Source organism: Canis lupus, chromosome 11, assembly GCF_048164855.1.
Source record: "Canis lupus baileyi chromosome 11, mCanLup2.hap1, whole genome shotgun sequence".
In the NCBI taxonomy this organism is placed as follows: Eukaryota; Metazoa; Chordata; class Mammalia; order Carnivora; family Canidae; genus Canis; species Canis lupus.
Window position 1 is genome coordinate 61,035,071 of NC_132848.1, and position 20,741 is coordinate 61,055,811.

At 36.4% G+C, this 20,741-nt stretch overlaps 1 long non-coding RNA gene across 1 annotated transcript; it reads left to right on the forward strand.

The window, feature by feature from the left end:
* The first annotated feature begins 713 nt into the window (after positions 1-713).
* LOC140642311 (uncharacterized) lies at positions 714-4,846 on the forward strand. The gene is made up of 3 exons (XR_012038789.1): positions 714-1,011; positions 1,796-1,905; positions 2,103-4,846. It is a non-coding gene; the product is annotated as an uncharacterized lncRNA (long non-coding RNA).
* Positions 4,847-20,741: the final 15,895 nt, after the last annotated feature.

A 20,741-nucleotide genomic window follows, 5' to 3' on the forward strand; every position in this document is an offset into this window, starting at 1 on the left:
TTGGGAGAGCCGAGTACCAGCGGAGCAGGGGGAGGCCGAGGAGGACGGAATGAGGGATCCCGGGCTGTAATATATTCGGGTAAAAATGGGGCTGTCATCTTGAGCTACAAGTTAGAAAGTTATTACTTTTAATATGCCACTACCTTAGGCCTATACTGTTATGTAAAAGAAAAATAACCTTGTGTGACAGTTTAACATTGATCGATGTGCCTGCCAAATGCAAAGAGATAAATAAGCAGGTGATGAATAAACAGCACTTCAAGTAAAGACATTACGCTGCATGCATAAAACGGCGCCAGGCACCTAGGAGCTGTGGGTGGCCGGAGGTTGGCCATTTCATGCCCACTCAGTAAAGCAGACTTAATCGCTTCCAATATTTTCTGTTAAAAAGCAAGCTTAATGAGCCAATTTCACAAGCCCAGAGAAACTGATTATTATCTCTGAGTTCCAACAGAGTTGGTTGTTTTCCAAGAGCTAGTTTTTTTTTTTTTTCTTTGACTGGATAAAAAAAAAAAAAAAAAACCAACAAAAAAAAACCCCTCTTTTTTAAAAAAAAGAGAGAGAGGGAGAGAGAGAGACAGAGGGAGAGAGCGCGCGCGAGCGGGGGCGAGCCGGGGAGGACGGCGGCGGCGGCGGCGGCGGCCGAGGGCAGGGCGCGGGCGCGGGCGCGGGCGCGGGCGCGGGGCGGCCACTAGATGGCAGTGTTACCCCGCGGTCGGCGCCCCGGCCCGGCGCGCGTCCGGACAGGGCGAGCGGCTCAAAGACGGGCCGCTGGAGCGGGCTGAAAGCAGCCTCCTGAAGAGTTCACACCCTGCCCTCCGCCCTCCGCCGACCCTTTGTCCACGACGGCTCCATCCTCCAGCCCGGACGCGGCGGAGACACAAAAGGGGCCGCCCCCGAACGGCCTCCTTGCAGGAGGCCAACAGCCCAGGGCTCGGATTATTCTTCTGAGCAGCCGCGTTTCACAAAGTGCAGGCGTCCTTTCTACCCGGTTGGACCGACTTCTTCCTGGTGCTTTTTGGGGTTTTGTGTTTTGGGGGGGGGGGGGGTTGCCCTTAGGGGTTTGCGATCTGCGCATCCTCGCAGGGCTACGCACGTGGCTGCCCCAGGGCCTGAAACCCCCAGGAGCGAGTAGCCTCCTAGCTTTTCACCATCTATTTACATTTTTCCTCTCGCTCTCTTGTTTGGGGCTTGGGGGGTGAGGGGGTGGGGGATGCTAAAGAAAGGAATTTGCCCTCAAAGGTGTAAAGCTCTTAGTGAAAAGATTCCGAGCCGGGAAGGGGAAAGAGCACCCTCCCCGGGAGGCCAGTCTTCCTCGCAGGGGCTGAGTCCGCGGCCTCCTCCAGCTGCAGGCCCACACGGCGACGGCTCAGGATTATTTTCACCAACTGCAGTTATTCAATAGCCACTGGCTGAGAAGACCCAGAAACCAGGCCTCAGCGTATAATTAACTCAGATATTAAAAACAAAACAAAAAAATTTAAATGAACTGCTGTTAGGTTCTAAATTGAGATGCACGTTAATTATTTATGAATATTCATAGAAAACTTGAACAATTTCCAAACTTGGCCTTTCGTTTCTCATCACTTAACCAAATAATTGATGTGTGGGGTGTGTGGGTGGTGGGTTTTTTTTTTCTTTCTCCCCTCCGTAGGATAAATTTTTCTAGATGTGCAACAAAGCTATCAAATCCATTAAGATTTTTTAGATTCATTTTGTCTAATGAGGAATCAAAAGGGAAGGGGCTTGGTTCTAGAGAAAAAAATAATTTTAATCTCTTATCTTTTGCTTCTAGTCACCTTGTAAGAGAAGAAAGAAATGACACTCAACATTGGTGGTTCGTGGGAAAGAAAATTGGGATCGCTGAGGAACTTTCAGAAGAAGGAGATTAAATTTTGACTTTCTGTACGTGGATGGTGGAGTAGAGAGAGAGGAGGGGCAGGGAATGTCTGGGGTGGGAAGTGAGCACAGAAATGAAACAAGGTACCCAAAACTCCAGAACTTATTGTAGGTAATCGTTGCCACTCTTCTCATTTAATTACTCTGAACAGAAAGCCCCTGGGTGTCCCCTGAGTTTCAACACTTCTTCTCCCTCACCAAAGGTCCCATGGAGGCAGCTCTCAGGTTCTGAAGAAGCTAGCTCACCAACCAGAAGAACTCACCAACAGCCACGCTGGATTTTCCAGTGACTGCAGAACCTCGTGCCTGAAGAACAAGCAGCTATTCACCAGGACTCCTCACAAGAAAAATCAAAATCATGAACACTCCCCTGATGCCTCATTTTAAGTCTTCCATTACAAACAAAATGCAACAAAACAAAATACAAGAGTTAAAAGGAATATGTGGTAACCCGCATCAGAACTCTGTCATTTCAGTGATTTAAGCAACAAAATCCTCTCCAGTTTTAGGCCAAGCACTGTGCTGGATGCTGGAGACAGAGAGCCAAGATTCCTGTGCTGTTTTCAAGAAGCTCACTGGCTGGTGGTTCCAACACAGCGAGAGAACAGAGAAGTCCCTGGTGCCCAGAGGTGCCCCCTCACCTCCCCCACCACCGCCACCCCAGACCTGTTGGGTCCTAGAGGCTACTTCAGTTGGGAGTGGGCTGGTGAGAATAATTCATTTCAGAGGACTGCCCTAACAAATTACCACAAACTGGTTACCTTCAAAGAACAGAAATCTATTCCGTCACAGTGCTGGAGGCTAGCAGTCTACATACAAGGTGTTGGCAGGTTTGGTTCCTTCTGTAGACCAGGAAGGAGGAAACGTCCATGCCTCTCTCCCAGCTTCTGGTATTGCAACAATCCTTGGCCTTCCCTAGTTTGTAGAGGCAACACTCCAATCTCTGCTTTTGTCTCTGTGAGGACTTACTGGTGTTTCTTCTCCTTTTCTTATAAGGACATCAGTCATATTGGCTTGTGGAGTCCACCCCCTTGAATGCTTCCATCTTGGCTAATTACAGCTGTAAAGACCTCATTGACTAAGAAGATGACATTCTTAGGTTCCTGATAAACATACATTTGGGGTCAATACTATTCAACCCAATACAGAGGGCATTTCAGGCAAGGATGCCAGAGACACAAAGCGTCCTAAGAATTGCAGGTAGTTCCTTGCAGCTTCAGAATAAGATGCAAAAGAAGTATGGGGAGAGTTGGATTGGAAAGGGAGGCAGAAGCAGGTCAAAACGGATCTTATCTAAGATATTGAGGAGTTTGGATATTACAAAGGTGGCAAAAGAAAGTGGGTTTAAAGCAAGTAAACGTTAAAAACACATTTTGCTAGGGATATAGATATTTGGAAAGTAGTGAAATTGGAAGCAGGTGTATCAGGTGGGGTGGTGGTGCAGTAATTCAAGATGAGACTAATAACACCATGCCCATGGGGATGAAAGGAGAAAAAAAAATACAATTTTTAATTAATAAATTATAATTTTCAGAATTTCAAGTGGGTAGAATTAACAAAATATATATGTTTTAAGAGTGAAGATGTGGGAAGCTGGCAAGAGAAATGAGGTTAATCATCAAATCATTATGCAAGGTCAGAAATAGATTCTTAAGAAGAAACAGACTTGAAGACTAGAGCACATTGGAAACTGGTTCGATTTTGTGTATGCATGTGTGTGTGCGTGCGTGCGTATGTGTTGGTATATGCATTAGAGAGGGTGAATTTCTACTCTGCCATATTCATGGAAAACAGCAATACTTAATTGATACCTAAGGTGAGACTTTCAGCCTTTTCCAAGATCTCTAAATAATGAAGATACAGCCACAGACAGCAACTTGACCCACTAAAGAGATATGAAGAGGGAGAGAAATGGCAGTATTTCCACTCTAGACAGAACACTTCATTAAAAACAATCCTCAATAAATATTGAAACAAAGGTACTTCTCTCTCATTTATTGCCAACCCACTCACCTTTTACTCATTGATATGTTCAATGACCGGTGTGTTTGCAGTACTTGTAAGTACTCATGCTCTTTCTTAAGTGGTCAGAAAGATGATCACAGAACAAGAGCCTCAACTCCAATAAATAGAACACTACACATTTAATACAGGCCAGCAAAATGGACTATAATATTTAGTCAAACAAGACCAAAATTCAATTCAACTCAGAAAAAAATCTGAAGCACGAAGCTAATCATAGGCTCGGATATTTATCCCAGTATATGGTTGATAATTACTGTGATGCATGACAAGAGTTTGTGTCAAAAACCAAAAGAGGGCATCTGCTCGCTTTTCTAGATAAAAAAAAATTAATTCTTAGCAATTCTGAAGCAACGGAAGCTCCTACCTGTTTCAACAAAGTTCAAGACATTTTAAGACATAGTCAAACTAGTTTAAATTGATTCTCTGCATTTGGTGTAAATTCAGAAAGAAGTTATTTCTGCAATGTAAGATTTATGCTAAGGTAGAAACAAAAACACGAAGGTCAAAGAACTGCCAAAAGTGCAGACGTAGTAAAGGACAGCCAGCTGCAGCTCTAATTATCCATTACTCTTACATCTTCTATACGTGAGTACAGAACAACTCAATTGCTGCTGTATTTAGAAAACTATAATAATGGCCGTAATTAGAAAGAGAAAAGGAAAGTAACTTAAGAGTGCCTGCAAAACACATAATTTTCAGAAAATGCAAAAACATACAATAGATTTGCTACTTGAGTCTCTCAAATGGAGACTTCTACTTGAAATCTTGAATTACAAGAGATGTAAATTTCTCCATAATATTAAGAACAATTACCCATGATTTTTTTTTAATCTAGAAAAGTGAGCAGATGCCGTTTTCACATTATTTTTTATAGAATTATTAGAATAGAGATAAGTGAATTGATTGGTCAAGAAATTACCCTTATATTGGGATAAAGGCTATAATTAAAGAGAAATCTCTGTGAAGGGTCAAAATAATCAAGATAATATCTTCATTAATATATTTTGGAAGCAAAACTAACAGCACTGCCAGTATGCTAATACACGCTCCTACCTAAAGACCATGATGCTTTGTCTCTGAAGCATATTGGTATAAAGTGCCAAGATTCCCATATTGAATGTATTCCAAACGTTCAAATTGAAATATATTAATATTTTCTAAGATTATATAGATATATGATACTTGTGTGCATGTGTGTGTATCCCCTCCCAGGGTGTAGTTTCTTTTGTTCCAGGTAGCTTCCCTTCCGTCTGTGTTTTCAATGCTTATTTTGTCAACTTCACTAAGTGCTAGTCCATTCTAAGTGGGCAAAGGCCCATTGCCTCAATAACTATCTAGGCTGAACTCGACACTGTATCTACAACTATATAAAATGCCTTTAGACTATTTGCAAATATTAAATATTTTATTTAATATTTAATATTTGCAAATATTAAAAGGTTTTTTTCTGAGACTCTTCACCAAGGTGGTAGCCTGTGCATGACAGGTGCTCAACAAAGGTTGTAGAAGGAAGAATAAATGTGCCAACAGGGACAGTCACCTCCCTCATTAAAATGCTCAACCGGTTACATGTTTCATTCTTCCTTTCTGGACTCCCCCCTTGACAATGAACTAACCCTTATCAGTTAGTGGATTCTATTCTGTATATTTTACTGCATGTACTCTAATAGGTATCCCTTGAAGTAAACAAAAAGGGGGGGGGGTACCCCTGGGTGGCTCTGCGGTTTGGCACCTGCCTTCAGCCCACAGCATGATCCTGGAGTCCCAGGATCAAGTCCCACATCGAGTTCCCTGCAGGGGGCCTGCTTCTCCCTCTGCCTGTTGTCTCTGCCCCTCTCTCTCTCTCTCTCATGAATAAATGAAATATTTAAAATAAAATAAAATAAAATAATCAATCAATCAATCAATCAAGGACCAACCCCCACCCCCCAAGCCCTATGCCCTATCTGATAAAAATGATTTAAATGGTCATATCAAAGAATCTGTGATGTGAATACTGGTTAAGGATATAGAGCTGGGTGATCCTTAGCCACTTCAGATGTCATTGCGGATGCTCTACCTTGCTAAAAGAGGCACCCATCAGAAAAATCAAGAGTGAAGGGATGTCCTCACATTATTTATCAGGCAAAACTATGGATTGAGATATTGCTTATCATTTCATTTTCTTCTCAAATAAAATAGATTTTAAGGTTCAAACTTTATTTTAATCCTTTTAATGAGAATATTCTAGAAACTAGATAACAAGTATCAAAAGAATAGATTATATGATCTTTAGCTTTCATAGCATGGTAATACCAAAACACCATTTTGACCCTGAGAAATACACAGTCTAATAAAAGGGTCAAATTTTCACCCAGCACCTAGTGGAAGCCAGAATGACCTTGGCTTGACACCCAGCTCCGGCAGTTACATGTTGCTGAACTCACATTTCTATTTCCTCACCTATAAAACAGACATATAAGTAAACCTCCATAGTTTATAATAAGAATTGCAACAGTAATGCATATAGCTTAATCCAGGTGTTCTGTATATGCTAGACTCTTTCTCTTTGACCCTTCCTCTCTAAAAAAAAAATCCACACTTCACTGCTTTCTTAAACAAGATATACATAACAAAATTAATTTTCCTTGACTTCTCCCAGCCAAGTGGTTGTAATACATTATTTTATAACATATAATCACAAAAGAAGGCTTTGTTTACATAAAAAAAACTTCTATTCTTACAGAATACACATTTTGTTTCCATCGCTTACAGAGAAAAGTTTTCTAAAATATATTTGTTCTTTTTGTTGTTTTAATGATATTATAAATTTAATAACTAAATAGATGCATATTTATTTCAAAAATACACAAAAAAAGCACAAAGAAGAAAATAAAATCGCCATAATCCTCTCACTCAGAGATAATTACTGCTAATTTGGGGGCCTTTATTTTCATTCTATGTATTTGAATGGGATAATTGCCTGTGTGCTGCTTTGTAACCTTTTTACATTTATTAATATTTTATGAACTGAACACCCATAGTCTTAACTAGTCTACATAATATATAATATAAAGATCATTTTATTGACTGCATATTATTTTATATCATGGATATGCCATAAATTATTTAATCAAAGCCATATTGTTAAACATTTAAGGTTCTTGTTGATTTTTCAGCAAGCCTGATCTAATGAACTACCATGTACTCATGACTCAGTCTCAATGGTTATCCACTCATGGGTAGTCTTATTTCATTCATACTCTCACCTATCTCTTGAAAGGAGAACTTTAAAAAAAATTATAATATCAATATCATCCATCAGAAAATTTGCAATAATTCTTTTGTATCATCAAATACCCAACTAGTGCTTTCTCTCCCTGACTCTCTCTCTCTCTTTCCTCCATCCCTCCCTCCCTCTTTCCTCCCTCTTCCTTCCTTCTTCAAATTGATCAGCATCCAGTAAGATCCACACACTATAAATAGTTAATGTCTCTTTTAATCAAGAGATTCCTCTGCATCTCTCTTTTTATTCCCTTGCAACTTATTTGTTAGGGAAAATAAGAAAAAGAAAAAAAAAATCGTTCAATAGATTTTTGGTATTTCTCCTATCCTGTGCTGATTGCACCATCATTTGTATCATTTAATGTGTTCTTCTATTGACTGCATTTCCTAGAAATAGCTACTTAAATCTAGAATTTTGCTCAGATTCAGGTGCCACGTTTTGGCAATATTTCTTAGGTTGTAGGATATGATGCCCTCAAGTGGTATATAATATTGGACTGTCTTTCTTTTTCTGATGTTAGCAGATCCAGTACTGATCCATAATCAGTATTATAAAATGGTGATATTCTAATTATAACAGTTTTGCCAATACAGAAAACATGCAATAGCTAAAAATCTTATAGTTCCTTTTTGTTAACATCTATGTGCACATGTTTATATTTAAGAAAATTTCCTAAAAATTAAATATCTGAAGCAAAGTAAATTTACATTTTAAAATTTATATTCCCATTTCACCTAACTGCACCCTAGTAAAGTTATACTAACTTCCATCTCAATGTCGGGTTATTATTGTCTTCAACATTTATATTAATTTGTTTGCCAAGAATGAGAAACTCACTGTAGTATAGTTTGCAGTATTTGGCTTACCAAAATATAAGGCATGCTTTCCTTAAATTTAAATTTGTACTTCTTCTTTTGTGAATTGTCAGCGCTTGTTCTCTGACTACTTTTCTTTTATGTGTCCATCTTTTCTTTTTTCTTTTTTTCTCCCTGGCTTCTTTGATATACTTTGTTAAGTATTATGGAAACTGATCTCTGATGAGTAGTAGCACTATTGTAATATATAAAGACACCATGTACCTGTAACATCCAATTGCTTTCTATGCTGTGTTTGACCAGCCTAACAGTTTATGCAAGATCCTCATCAAAAATTGCAAAGCAGACATCTGCAAAACAAGCTGAACATGACTGACATACTATTTTAGGAATGGTATTTTAATTCATTACAATGAGGGACTGAGGTAACTGGCCTAGTCTACCATTGTTCTCAGCAAATGATTTTCATTTCAAGTTTGTTTTCCTCTTATAATTTAAACATTATGCCAATTCATTTTCCAGTAGCATTATGCTTAAGGAACACAGAACATTATACTAAATAGAGGAGACCCTATAAAAATCCCTGCACCCTATATAAGGATTATACATTCACTTATCTCTTGTCCTAGCTTTGCAAGCATTCTTCATCCTCCTACAAAGAATGAAAAGCAATAAGCACTTTTATTATGATACATTTAAAAGTAATAAGGAGGGGCACCTGGATGACTCCTTCAGTTAAGCATCCAACTCTTGGTTTCAGCTCAGGCCATGATCTCAGTGTCAAGCCTCACGTCAAGCCCTGCAGCGGGCCCCAGGCTCAGCACAGAGTCTACTGCTGGAGATTCTCCCTCTCTCCTTCTCCCTTTGCTTCTCCCCCATGCCTCCCCTCCCCTCCCCAAAATAAATAATCTTTTTAAAAAATAAATAAAAGGAAATAAGGAACCCATCACAGCTGAATCACTATAAGTATAAAGGCTGACTATTGCTACTTACGAGTTCTATACCTATACATGCCATATGTCATACAACAGGCTCTAATGCTGGAAAGCAGTCATGCACATTCACTCCAATTTTTTGAATATTTTTCTCTGAAAAGTGGAGTTGCAAATAATTCAAAGTATAGGATTGACACGTTAGCATTTATGTCATCTAAGCCAAATCTAAAATGAAAAACAATAATAATATTTAGTAGGAGATGTAAAATGTTAAGCCTATTTGGTGGGGAAAATACTTAGAGCTGAATAAGGTAGCTAAAAGGTAAGTTAGGTCTTTGCCACATATGATTTGTGCATTCAGACCATGCAAATAGAATTAATTAGTGCTTAAGTCACTTAGTTGCAAGTAGTAAGCCAAACTCCATGGTTTTCCAATGTCAAGCATATATAATGCATAATGGAGATAATGTGGCATCTTCTAGAAAATGGAAAAGAATGAAAAGGGAAGAGAAGGGAAGAAAGAAGAGAAGGAAAAAGGAAAAACAACTTGCTAAAAATACTTTCATTTCAGAGAAACCATCTTTTAATTATTATTAAATGACTACAATGCTCTGTTCACTAAATTCAGCCCCATTACTGTCTTTTCAGTTAAACTCCAGACAAGTCCATCTTGGAATTGTAGTGTCTACATAAACCCAAATCTCACACGTGAATTTCCTTAAAAGATTACAGATGGACACAACTGAAAAGGCGGTCAAAACTATTTCAAGGAAGAAAGTAAACTTTCTTACCTTCTTAGAAATGAGAAATCTTCCTCAAGAATGGTTATTTTGAATCATACCTATCAAAAGTGCTAGCTGTGTGGTCTGAGCTCTGTTTGAGCTTGCTGAACTCTGTAAGAGAGGGAAGAGGCCTCCTTCATTGGGCTACTTTGAAGTTTAAATAAAGTACTGCATATAGATCCTTCATACAGTGGCTGACAGCAATGTGCTCAGTGAACATTAGCTACTGCTGTCATCATCATGATGATCACCACTGTTATATCATCAATGTGTCTGGAAAATTTTACATCAAAATATGTGACCTATAGAAAAAAATCCTCATCTGGCAAGGATGCCTTATTATACAGTATATGTGTATTAAAATAAGTGTCTTAATAGTAGCCATATAGTGAAATCAGGTTCCCAATGTGGGGGGGGGGGGGAAGGGTTGCCTCCAGGAAATATTTGTCAGTGTCTGGAGACAATTTTGTTCGTCGAAAAGCAGTAGTTGGCTATTGCTAATGGTGTCTAATGGGTAGAGGCCAGGGGCGCTGCTAAGAACACTGCTACAGTGCACAGGACAGCCCCCTACGATGGAGAACAATGGAACCCAGATACCAATAGGGCTGAGGTTGAAAACTATGCAGCAGACTCAACTTACTCCAAAAAACCAATCTAAAAAGAAATATTCGGGCCTTTGCCGAAACAAAACTTTTTAATTCTCCCATGTATTTTTCTAATTTATATTTAACTGCAACAGGATCCAGAAACAACTTAAATAAATTCATTTAAGGAAATAGGATGGATGAGACCCACTGCCTCAAAAAGCTTAGTTTCATAATCAGAGTTACTGTGCCCACTTAAAGAGCCATGAATTTATCATTCTTTTCTTGTATACGCTAGTAGTTTATTTATATGTTTGGGAATTTCTTAAGAGGCACTAGCAATTTCTTACATTTGATGCTGTAATGTCTAGAATGTATATTTTTATCTTAATGATTTCAGTAGGAGAAAAAGTACATGTTAGCCATATGGAAAAGACAATGCGGTTTAGTAATTAAAACTGAAAAGGTAAAGAACTATGCAGTAATTAGAACACTGATTAATCAGCTGATAATTTTATCTTGATTAATGCTGCTGGTTTCTCTTCTTATTGACCTAGGAAAGGTAGGTTTAGACCAATTAAATATAAATTATTCTCCTTTTTTTACATTCTGGGCAGCTTCCAGTATTCTAAGTCATACTACATTTAAGAAGTACTATTGAAATGCTTTTACTAAATTGGGCAGCTCAACAAAAGATAGAATTAGGTTTATGTTCCAAATATGCTCATGCTTTTATCTAAGCTAAATTACACAGAACTGTTTTATTTCAATATTATCCAAGGAATATTAAAATTAGAGTAAATTGCTATTTTAAAAAAAAACCCTCTGATAACATTCTAACAGTAAAAAAAAACAACTAGATTTGACTAAGTCTCATTCATTTTGCTAAGTATAACATGAGAAATCAGAATTACTTAAGTTAAAGAATATAACTAGTTATTACATATAGGGCTTCACTTCTTGGAACCCTGTGGCTATGCTAGTTAACAGAACAAATCATGCTAGTATTAAGGAGACACAATCACTAATTCTTAGCCAATCAGCTTTCCTTTTTTTTTTTTTCTTTTTCTTTTTTTGGCTTTGAGATATAATTGATATACAGCATTGTGTAAATTTAAGGTATACAACAGGATGATTTTATATGTATATTGCAAAATGATTACCACAATAAGGGTAGTTAACATATCCCTCACCTCACATATTTACCAATTTGTGTACATGGTGAGAATTTTTAAGACCTATTCTCTAGCAAATTTCAAGTTCACAATACGATATTGTTTATTATAGTCACCATGCCATATATTAGATCCTCAGAACTTATCTTAGAACTAGAAGTTTGTATTCTTTGGCCATCTTCACTCATTCTCCCACTCTAACTCCCTACCAGCAACCAGAAATCTACTGTTTCTATGAGTTCAGTTTTCAGGATGCCACGTCTATGTAATATCAGACGGTATTTCTGTCTCTTTCTGGTTTAATTCACTTAGAGCCTTCAATGTCCATCCATGTTGTTGCAAATGACAGAATTTTCTTTTTTTTCCCCATGGCTCAATGATATTCCATTGTGTATATAGACCACATTTTCTTTCCATTGTGTATACAGACATTTTCTTTATCCATACATCTGTTGAAAGACAGACATCTTGTTTCCATGTCTTGGCTATTATAAATAATACTGCAATGAACATGGGGCTGCCATAGTGATATAGTGATTGCATTTTCTTTTGATATATACTCATAAGTGGGATCACTGGATCATATAGTAGTTCTATTTTTAACTTCTTGAGGAACCTCGGTACTGTTTGCCAGAGTGGCTGCACCAATTTACATTCCCACCAACAGTGCACAAGGATTCCCTCTCTTCACATCCTTGCCAACACTTGTTATCTCATCTTTTTTATAATAGCCATTCTAACAAATGTGAGGTAATATCTCATTGTGTTTTGATTTTTATTTCCTTGATGATTAATTATGTTGAGCACCTTTTCAAGAAACTGTTGGTCATTAATATATCTTCTTTAGAAAAATATCTATTCAGGTCCTTTGACCATTTTTAAATAGGATTATATTTTTGTTTTTGAGTTGTAAGAGTTCCTTCCTTACTTCTATCAGTATAATATGGTTTTGCAAATATTTTCTCCTATTCCATAGGCTGCCTTTTCATTTATTGATCATTCCTTTTACTGTACAGAAGCTTTTTAGTTTGATGCAGACCCACTTCCTTTTTAGAAGCAGCACCTACTCCAGCGATTTTTCTTCCACTTGTTCATATTTGTTTTTGTCGCTGTGCTTTTGGCATCATATGCAAAAAAATAATTGCCAGGACCCAAGTCAAGGAGTGCTTTCTCCATGTTTTCTTCTAGGGGTTTCACAGTTTACCAATTAGTTTTCTATAAGATATCCCCCAAAATAAATAGAACAACTTTTTAAGCTTCCTGAATTCCACGGGAAGTATATCACTAGGGCTAACTTTTTAAAATCCTAAAAGACCTAAAAAAATAGCCAGAAGGACTAAATGAAAATGATTTAGAAAGAGTAAAATCTTTCTTTTTTATAACTAAAATGATTACACTCAAGTGATGGATAAATGTCAAAGGAGCCCAGCATTTAATATTCCCTACCTCTCTAAAACATTTGAAATACTTGTGGTCAGACAACAAAGCTAAACTAAAAACTCCCCAATTTGAAATTCAGTATTTTTCTATATCTAAAAAGATCAGGTTATATATAGTACTCAATGTCTGAGTTATTCAAATAATTTTAAAGTTGTTGATTAGAGAGATAACATTCATTTGGGATCCCTGGGTGGCGCAGCGGTTTGGCGCCTGCCTTTGGCCCAGGGCACGATCCTGGAGACCCGGGATCGAATCCCACATCGGGCTCCCGGTGCATGGAGCCTGCTTCTCCCTCTGCCTGTGTCTCTGCCTCTCTCTCTCTCTCTGTAACTATCATAAATAAATAAAAATTAAAAAAAAAATAAAAATATTGTATTGAGGGACACCTAGGTGGCTCAGTGGTTGAGTGTCTGCCTTTAGCTCAGAGTGTGATCCCAGAGTTCCAAGACTGAGTCCCACAACAGACTTCCCACAGGGAGTCTGCTTCTCCCTCTGCCTGTGTCTCTGCCTCTCTCCCTCTCTGTGTCTCTCATGAATAAATAAATAAAATCTTTAAAACATATATTTATTGAATCTCCTCACATGCAACTATTATCACCAGCACCAATATTCACAATTTATTATGTACTTAATATATAGTAGGTATTTAAAAGACATTGTTTCACTTCATTCTCACTACCCTATAGAATAGGCACCCTTATTCCCATTTACTATTAAAGGAACTAGACTTCACAGAAGTGAACCAATTTGTCCACAAGTGCACAGCTAGGAAGGGGTAATTTGCAAGTTTCGATGGGACACATAAAAGGGAGTAAGACAAACCATGTTCATGATTTCACATCTAATACAGTAAAGCAGATATATAATAACTATACCTCTAACTATGGTAACTATATTTACTTAGTACATCTAGCCAGAACTAGAAATTAAAGTCACCATTTCAGATGAGCATTTTAGAAATTGTTTTTCTGCCATAGAGTGTTTTGATCTTCTCATAATACTATAAAGCCACATATTCTCAAAAGAATATGAAAATTAACTACATTTAACCAAAGCTGATATAAACCAGGACAGACTAGAGATGTTAAGGAGAAAGAATAACCATAATTCCTTTAATCCCATCTACTAGATACTCATTATTATGTCCCATAATAGAAAAGATACAACAAATGTTATGCCCTGACCTTGGCTATCTTATCATCATCCTAGGAAAATTGTTCTGAAATCTAAACTAGATATAGAACACCACTGAGTGAAATATATTAAAACACCACATTGAATATCACTGCAGCCTGTGGTTTCCTGGATCTTGTCCTCATCTTCTATGTGGGATCCAATCTCATTTATCTAGAAGGTCTTGATAGATTAATTCATGGAAAACCAACCTCCTTCATCTTTTCCTCCTCTCAGCCTGCCCCGTGTAAGTCTGGTCCTGGAATGTTTTTCTAGGCTACAGTCTGAGGAGATGTGAAGGAAGTGCTATGGGTACTCATAATCTTAGAAAACCTTGTGTGTGTGTGTGTGTGTGTGTGTGTGTGTGTGTGTGTTCAAGGCATAGGAAGATGATTATAATAAAAACAGCCACCCCCAAAAGCCAAAAAAAACAAAAACAGCATCACCTAACATTATTTGTGCATTTGCTATGAGACAGGCACTGTAACAAAGGTTGATATTTATTGTATTATTAACCCTCAAACAGTACAATGAGTTAGGGTCTGTTTTAGCCTCATTTCATGGATGAAGATCAAGTCACAGAAGGATGAAAAAGTAGAATGCAGGACATATGGGAATTAGATTCAGGGAGCATGACTCCACTCTCCTGGCTCTGATTTTCGGTTATTTGGACCATGTTGCAACATAAATTCCACGTGAGAAGAGAGAATGACTTATCCATTTTATAGGTAAGCATGTATTCAATAGGCATATCTTTCTGACTAGTGGTGGTTTAAACAAGTGACTAATTTAATTTTCCATATGCTTTGCTGCCTGTAAGTTTATAAAATGCACCCAAGTGTCCAGTGAGATTTCACAGTCACTGTTAATGATAGGGAGGCTGATATAGGAAATGCTTGCTCAATTAAATGCTTGAGTATGAGATGATTTTAAAAACGATTTCTTGGTTTTTCTCCCATTGAAAAAGCTACCCACTCAAGAAGTATATTTAATACACTTAGCCTCTTGCCAACCTCTGTTCAAGTTGCTATGTTTTATACTAACTAATAATGTTTTATTCATTCACTCATTTGATAATGCCTCTTAGATATAAGATACAGAAATGAATGAAGTAGTCCTTATGGACTTTACAGTCTAATTAGCTGGAATAAAAATTAAAATTACATGGAAAACCAGGGACATTACATGTGTTATTCCCCTATAGAAGTCAAGGAATTGATGTCTGAGTTGAGATTTCAACTTCAGACAGTTATTGAAACTTGTATTAAACAGAACAGTTACATGCAACATATGTATAGCTCTTAGTAATTAACTAAATACTTATTTTGTCCCTCACAACATTCACTTAAGTTACATCAAACTGCTGTGTCCCTGTGCTAGAGGAGAGAAAAACTGTGGCTCTAAGAAATAGGTTTCTTGCCTAAGCATATTGAACAAGCAGTAAACTAAGACCAAAAATTTAAGCTGTGGTGGGAAACCAAACAAATAAAATACTAACAAAACTATAAATACATACACATATGCAAGATTATACAATAAAGAACTAGGTAAACAAAGCTCATTTATTCTGCAAATATTTATTTCTGTCTACTAGGTGGGCCACATGGAATATGTAGCCCTTTATGTGGGCCTTGATGATTGAGTAAACTTTCAAACAAATATAGGAAGAGGACTTATGGAGGCAAAACACTGTTATAACTTTGCAAACCAAGACAAGATGTGAAACCATGAAAGCATCTGGTATGTTTAGGGAATTTTGACCGTTGAGGACAACTGAAGCATGGGGTCAGTGAGGAGGATGTGTTAAATGAAAGTTGGGACCATATACTGACAGATGTATTGGCACTGTGCAATAAATATATACTTAATTGGCTATACCATTAAAGGTTTTAAATGGGAGAAGGGAATGTTGTGTAGTATAAATAATGTTGGGAAATTAACAGCAGGAAGAAGAAAAGATTGGCAAGATAAAAGTTCTACAATTTGCTTATCTCTTCTCAACCTTATGGTGGGTGTGTGTGTGAATAATAGATAATAATTCAATATGGGTAGAAAACAGAGAATTAAAATACAAACATAAAAAGAGGCAACCGGAAAGGTAATTAGGTCAAGGTTTTACAGAGCCTTGTTAATAATTTAACATTTTTGTAGGCAGGGTTTATGGCACTTATGATCAAATATTATGTTATTTGCCCATTTATATTTCCCTCAATACCTAGCATTGGATCACTGGATTGTATTATGTGGAGAACAAACAGCAAATGTTTTTAGTAATTAATAATAAATATAATTTATTAATTAAATGTCAACTTATTAATTTAGTCTGCATAAGACTAAATCTAATGAAAAGCAATGGAAATAGGGATTTCTCTGGAAACATAATGTATGCGTGTCTAGAAAAAAATATCCTTCCTCCTCTACTATATCAGACAATAAAAAAGATAGTTTATAAAGGAATACAATGGTGGAGCACCTATAACTATAACCTATGAATCTTATAACTAGAGCATTATAATAAGAAAAGAATTCTAATTTTTTAAATACTTGCATAGTTTAAAAGATATACTATGATAAATATGGGACTTAACTTTTAAATAATGATGATGGGTAAAATGAGCATGGTGGAAAGGAATATAAGGAGAGGTTGCTGAATGATGTGAAAAAGAACAAAATCAATGCAGGAAAATTGCTCAATTTTCCACATCCAAGGCAGAGCATGTGGTCAGAGTGAGCCAGGATAGAGCTTACAGCCAATGGTCTCCATAGACTAGTACTCCTTTCTTCCATTTCTAAGAGGCTCTGCTGTGTTAATGTGTTGAGTCTCAACATTGTTACTTGCTGGCACAAAATATTAATTGCACATGAGCCCATGCAATTTCCATTCTAAACAGGTATCATTCCATATTTATAATAAGAACTAATTCATGTTATAGAAGCACATATATAACAGAAGAGACTATAACCAGAATTATTGAATCCTCCAACATCAACTAAGCAGTCCTTATTTTCCTTTTTTAAATTTACCATACACTGAAAAATATTAATAACATATGAATAACATATAAATGAAAAATGACTATAAAACAAGCAGCCACACAATTACCATTCAGCTTCAAACTAGTATTGATATTTTTGAAGCCACGTCCTGATCACACTAACATCAGCGGCCCACACTCAGAGGTAACCACCCTCCTGAATTTAGTCTGTATCATTCCCTTACTTTATTCATATTTTATCCTAAGTATTATGTTATTTGATCCTGCATATTTGTTTTATTAATGAAATCATATTGGACATAATCTATGCCTTGGTTTTTTCATTCAATATTATGCTTTTTAGGGGGATCCCTGGGTGGCGCAGCGGTTTGGTGCCTGCCTTTGGCCCAGTGCGCGATCCTGGAGACCCGGGATCGAATCCCAATCCCAGTGCATGGAGCCTGCTTCTCCCTCTGCCTGTGTCTCTGCCTCTCTCTCTCTCTCTCTCTGTGACTATCATAAATAAATAAAAAAAATTAAAAAAAATATTATGCTTTTTAGATTAATTATCATGCATGTAGTTGTAGCATATTCATTTGCACTGCTGTATAATATTGCATTTCATGAATATATCAAAACTTATTTATTCACTCTACTGTCAAGGGATATCTGGGATATTTTCCACATTTTTTTTGCTATTGTAAATGAGGTATCTATGCATTATATCTTTTACCTGTCTCCAACATAAATAGTAGGTATATAATAGTTGATTGTAGAGAATTTGCATGTTCTACTTTATTTTATGATACAGATCGATTCCTTAAGTGATTTTAATACTTTCGTTCTCAAAGACATTGTATGAAAGTTCCCAGTGCTCCACATTCCTACCAACATGAGGCATTGTGACTTTTTTAACTTCTACCAATCTAACTAGGAATGTCCTATCCTTTCAATTTGTATTTTCCTGATTGCTAAAAAGACACACACCTTTCTTTTACTTATGTGTTAGCCATACATCCTTTAATGTGAAGTACGAATTCAAGGTATTTGTCCATCTTTTGTTTGGCATTATTTGGCTTTTACATGTAAATTTGTAGAGTGTATTTGTATATTACAGATTCAAATCCTTGGCCAATGCATATGTTATTACATTCTTCCCAGCTGTAGCCTATTTTCACTTAATGATGCTTAGTCATAAACAGATATTTGTAATTTTTATGAGGTCAAATTTGCCTTCATAATTTTCTAATTCTGTGTTTTCATTAAGAGATCTTTCCCAAGCAAAGGGCATAAATATATTCTCCTATATTATCTTCCAAAAATTAGAAACTGCCTTTTACAGTTAAGGTTTGTAGGCATGGAACTGTCTTTTTTATATAGTGTGACATAGGGAGTGATGGAAGGAGAGGGTTTCATTTTACCCACATTGACAATGAATTGTCTTGGAACAACTCCTGCAGTGAATACTCCCCCCCACCCCCAATCTGCAGTGCTAGCACTGCCTTAAAGGAATTGGGCATCTCTTTCTGGCATCTCTCTTTTGTTCCACTGGTCTATTGGCTAAACCTGCAAAAATACCATGCATCTTAATTACTTTAACTTTATAATAAGAATTAGTGTCTTGTAGGGCATGTCCTCCAAACTTGTTCTTCGTCTGTGGGACTATCTTGGCTCTTCTTACCATTGCTCTTCAAACACATTTTAAATATTATCCAGGTCCATACCAAAAATCAGAGGCAGAGGAAGAAGAGGAAGAGAATGAAGAAGGAGGAGGAGGAGGACAGTGGATAAGGAAAAGAAGAGGAAGAAGTTGAAGAAGAAGGAGGAGAAGAAGAAAGAAGAAGAAAAAGAGGATAAGGAGAAAGAGGAAAAGCTTTCAATATGTCACCATCAAATATGATTTTTTTTTTTTTGGTAGAGATTCTATCTGGTTAAGAAATGCCTTTTATACATTATTCAATTAATTCTGCTAATACTTTAAATCTTTAGGTCTAATTTCATGGTGAAATTTGTCTATAATTATCTATTTTTACACTGTCTTTGTTTCAAAAATATAAGTTGAGAAGTGGAGTCCTTCTTTCTCTCATCTGAAAGAATTTTATAAGATTGGAATCTTCAGTTGCTTAAATCTTTGGTAAGAAATTCCAGTAAAATTATACTGTAATGATGATTTTTTGAGGACAAGATGAACTACTGATATAATTTCTAATAAATGTAGAGCATTCATGTGTTCTATTTCTTTTTTTCCTGTTTTGGTAACTTATATTAGGTATTTGCTCTTTCATGTGGTCTCAGGTTTAGCTACGAAGAGGTGTTCATTATGTCCTTTTATTATTTTTTTGAGTCCTGATGAGTTTTCATTCTCTCAGCATTCTAATACTATTTATTTTTTGCCCTCTTTCATTTTTTTTCCAGAGGGCCATTGATTTCATTGGTCTTTTCAAAGAACCAACCTAGTGTTGTTGATCTTCCCATATTTATACTTTTAGTATTTTATTAGACCTCTTATGTATGTTATTTCCTTTCTCTTAATATCTTTGTACTTATTTTCAGTTATTTTTCTAATTGTTTAATTAGACATTGAGACTTGATCAAATTTGGAAACTTTTCCATAGATCTTCCAGTTATTGAGTATGATATTCTCTATGTATTTCTTCCACAAAACCTGTTCATTGGGTTTTCAGTTGTTTGACCTGTGAATATCTAAAGACATGTTTACAAATCTCCCAATAAGTTGGTGCACATAATCATTTTTTTTCTTATAGTTCTCAGTCCTTCCTTTGTATATTTTAAACCTATAGTTTTTAAAAAAATAAAAAATAAAAAAAAATAAACCTATAGTTTTAGACACATAAAGATTAGAATGTCTGTATCTTCCTAATTAAGGGAAACTTTCCTCAATGTCTTGACCTACTTCATATTTTGTCTTTTTGCCTTAAATCTCTATATCTTGTACTACTTTGTCTAGAATAGATTTCTTTAGTTAATGTTTGTCTAGTACATCTTTTTCCATCTTGTAACTTAAGTTTTTGTGTTCATTTGCTTAAGGCTGAAATCTATTTTGTCTTTTTTAAGTTTGTTCTACCCTCCTAATGAAATAATCCATTTTGTCTTTGAAATTTTAAAAAGATTTTATTTATTTATTTGTGAAAGGGAGAAAGCAAAAAAAAGAAAGCATGAGCAAGGGGAGAGGGAGAAGCAAACACCCCACTGAGTAGGGAGCCTGATGCTGGACTATCCCAGCATCTGGGATCATGACCTGAGTTGAAGGCAAATGCTTAACTGACTGAAGCACCCAAGTGGCCTCATTTTGTCTTTTAACTAAAAAATTTGTTCACTTATTGATTATAATTATATATTTACTTTTTTATTTGGTGCTTTTTATTTATCCTATCTTTACTTCTGTTCCTTTTTTCACTCATTTGACTTTTACATTGAGTTTTGTTATCGATACTTCTTTCCTTATAGTTTTCTATATAATTTGAGATCTATATATATGTTTTATCTGTTAGTGGTTGCCTTATTAATTTTAATAAGCATATTTAACTTAAAGCCTGAAGATAAATCTTTAACTCCAATCACCTCCTCCAGACAAATACTATTCAGGTGATTGTATTTTAGTTAATTGTATCTTCAAATTAGACTTAGTCAATGTTTAGCTTTTCCCACAAAC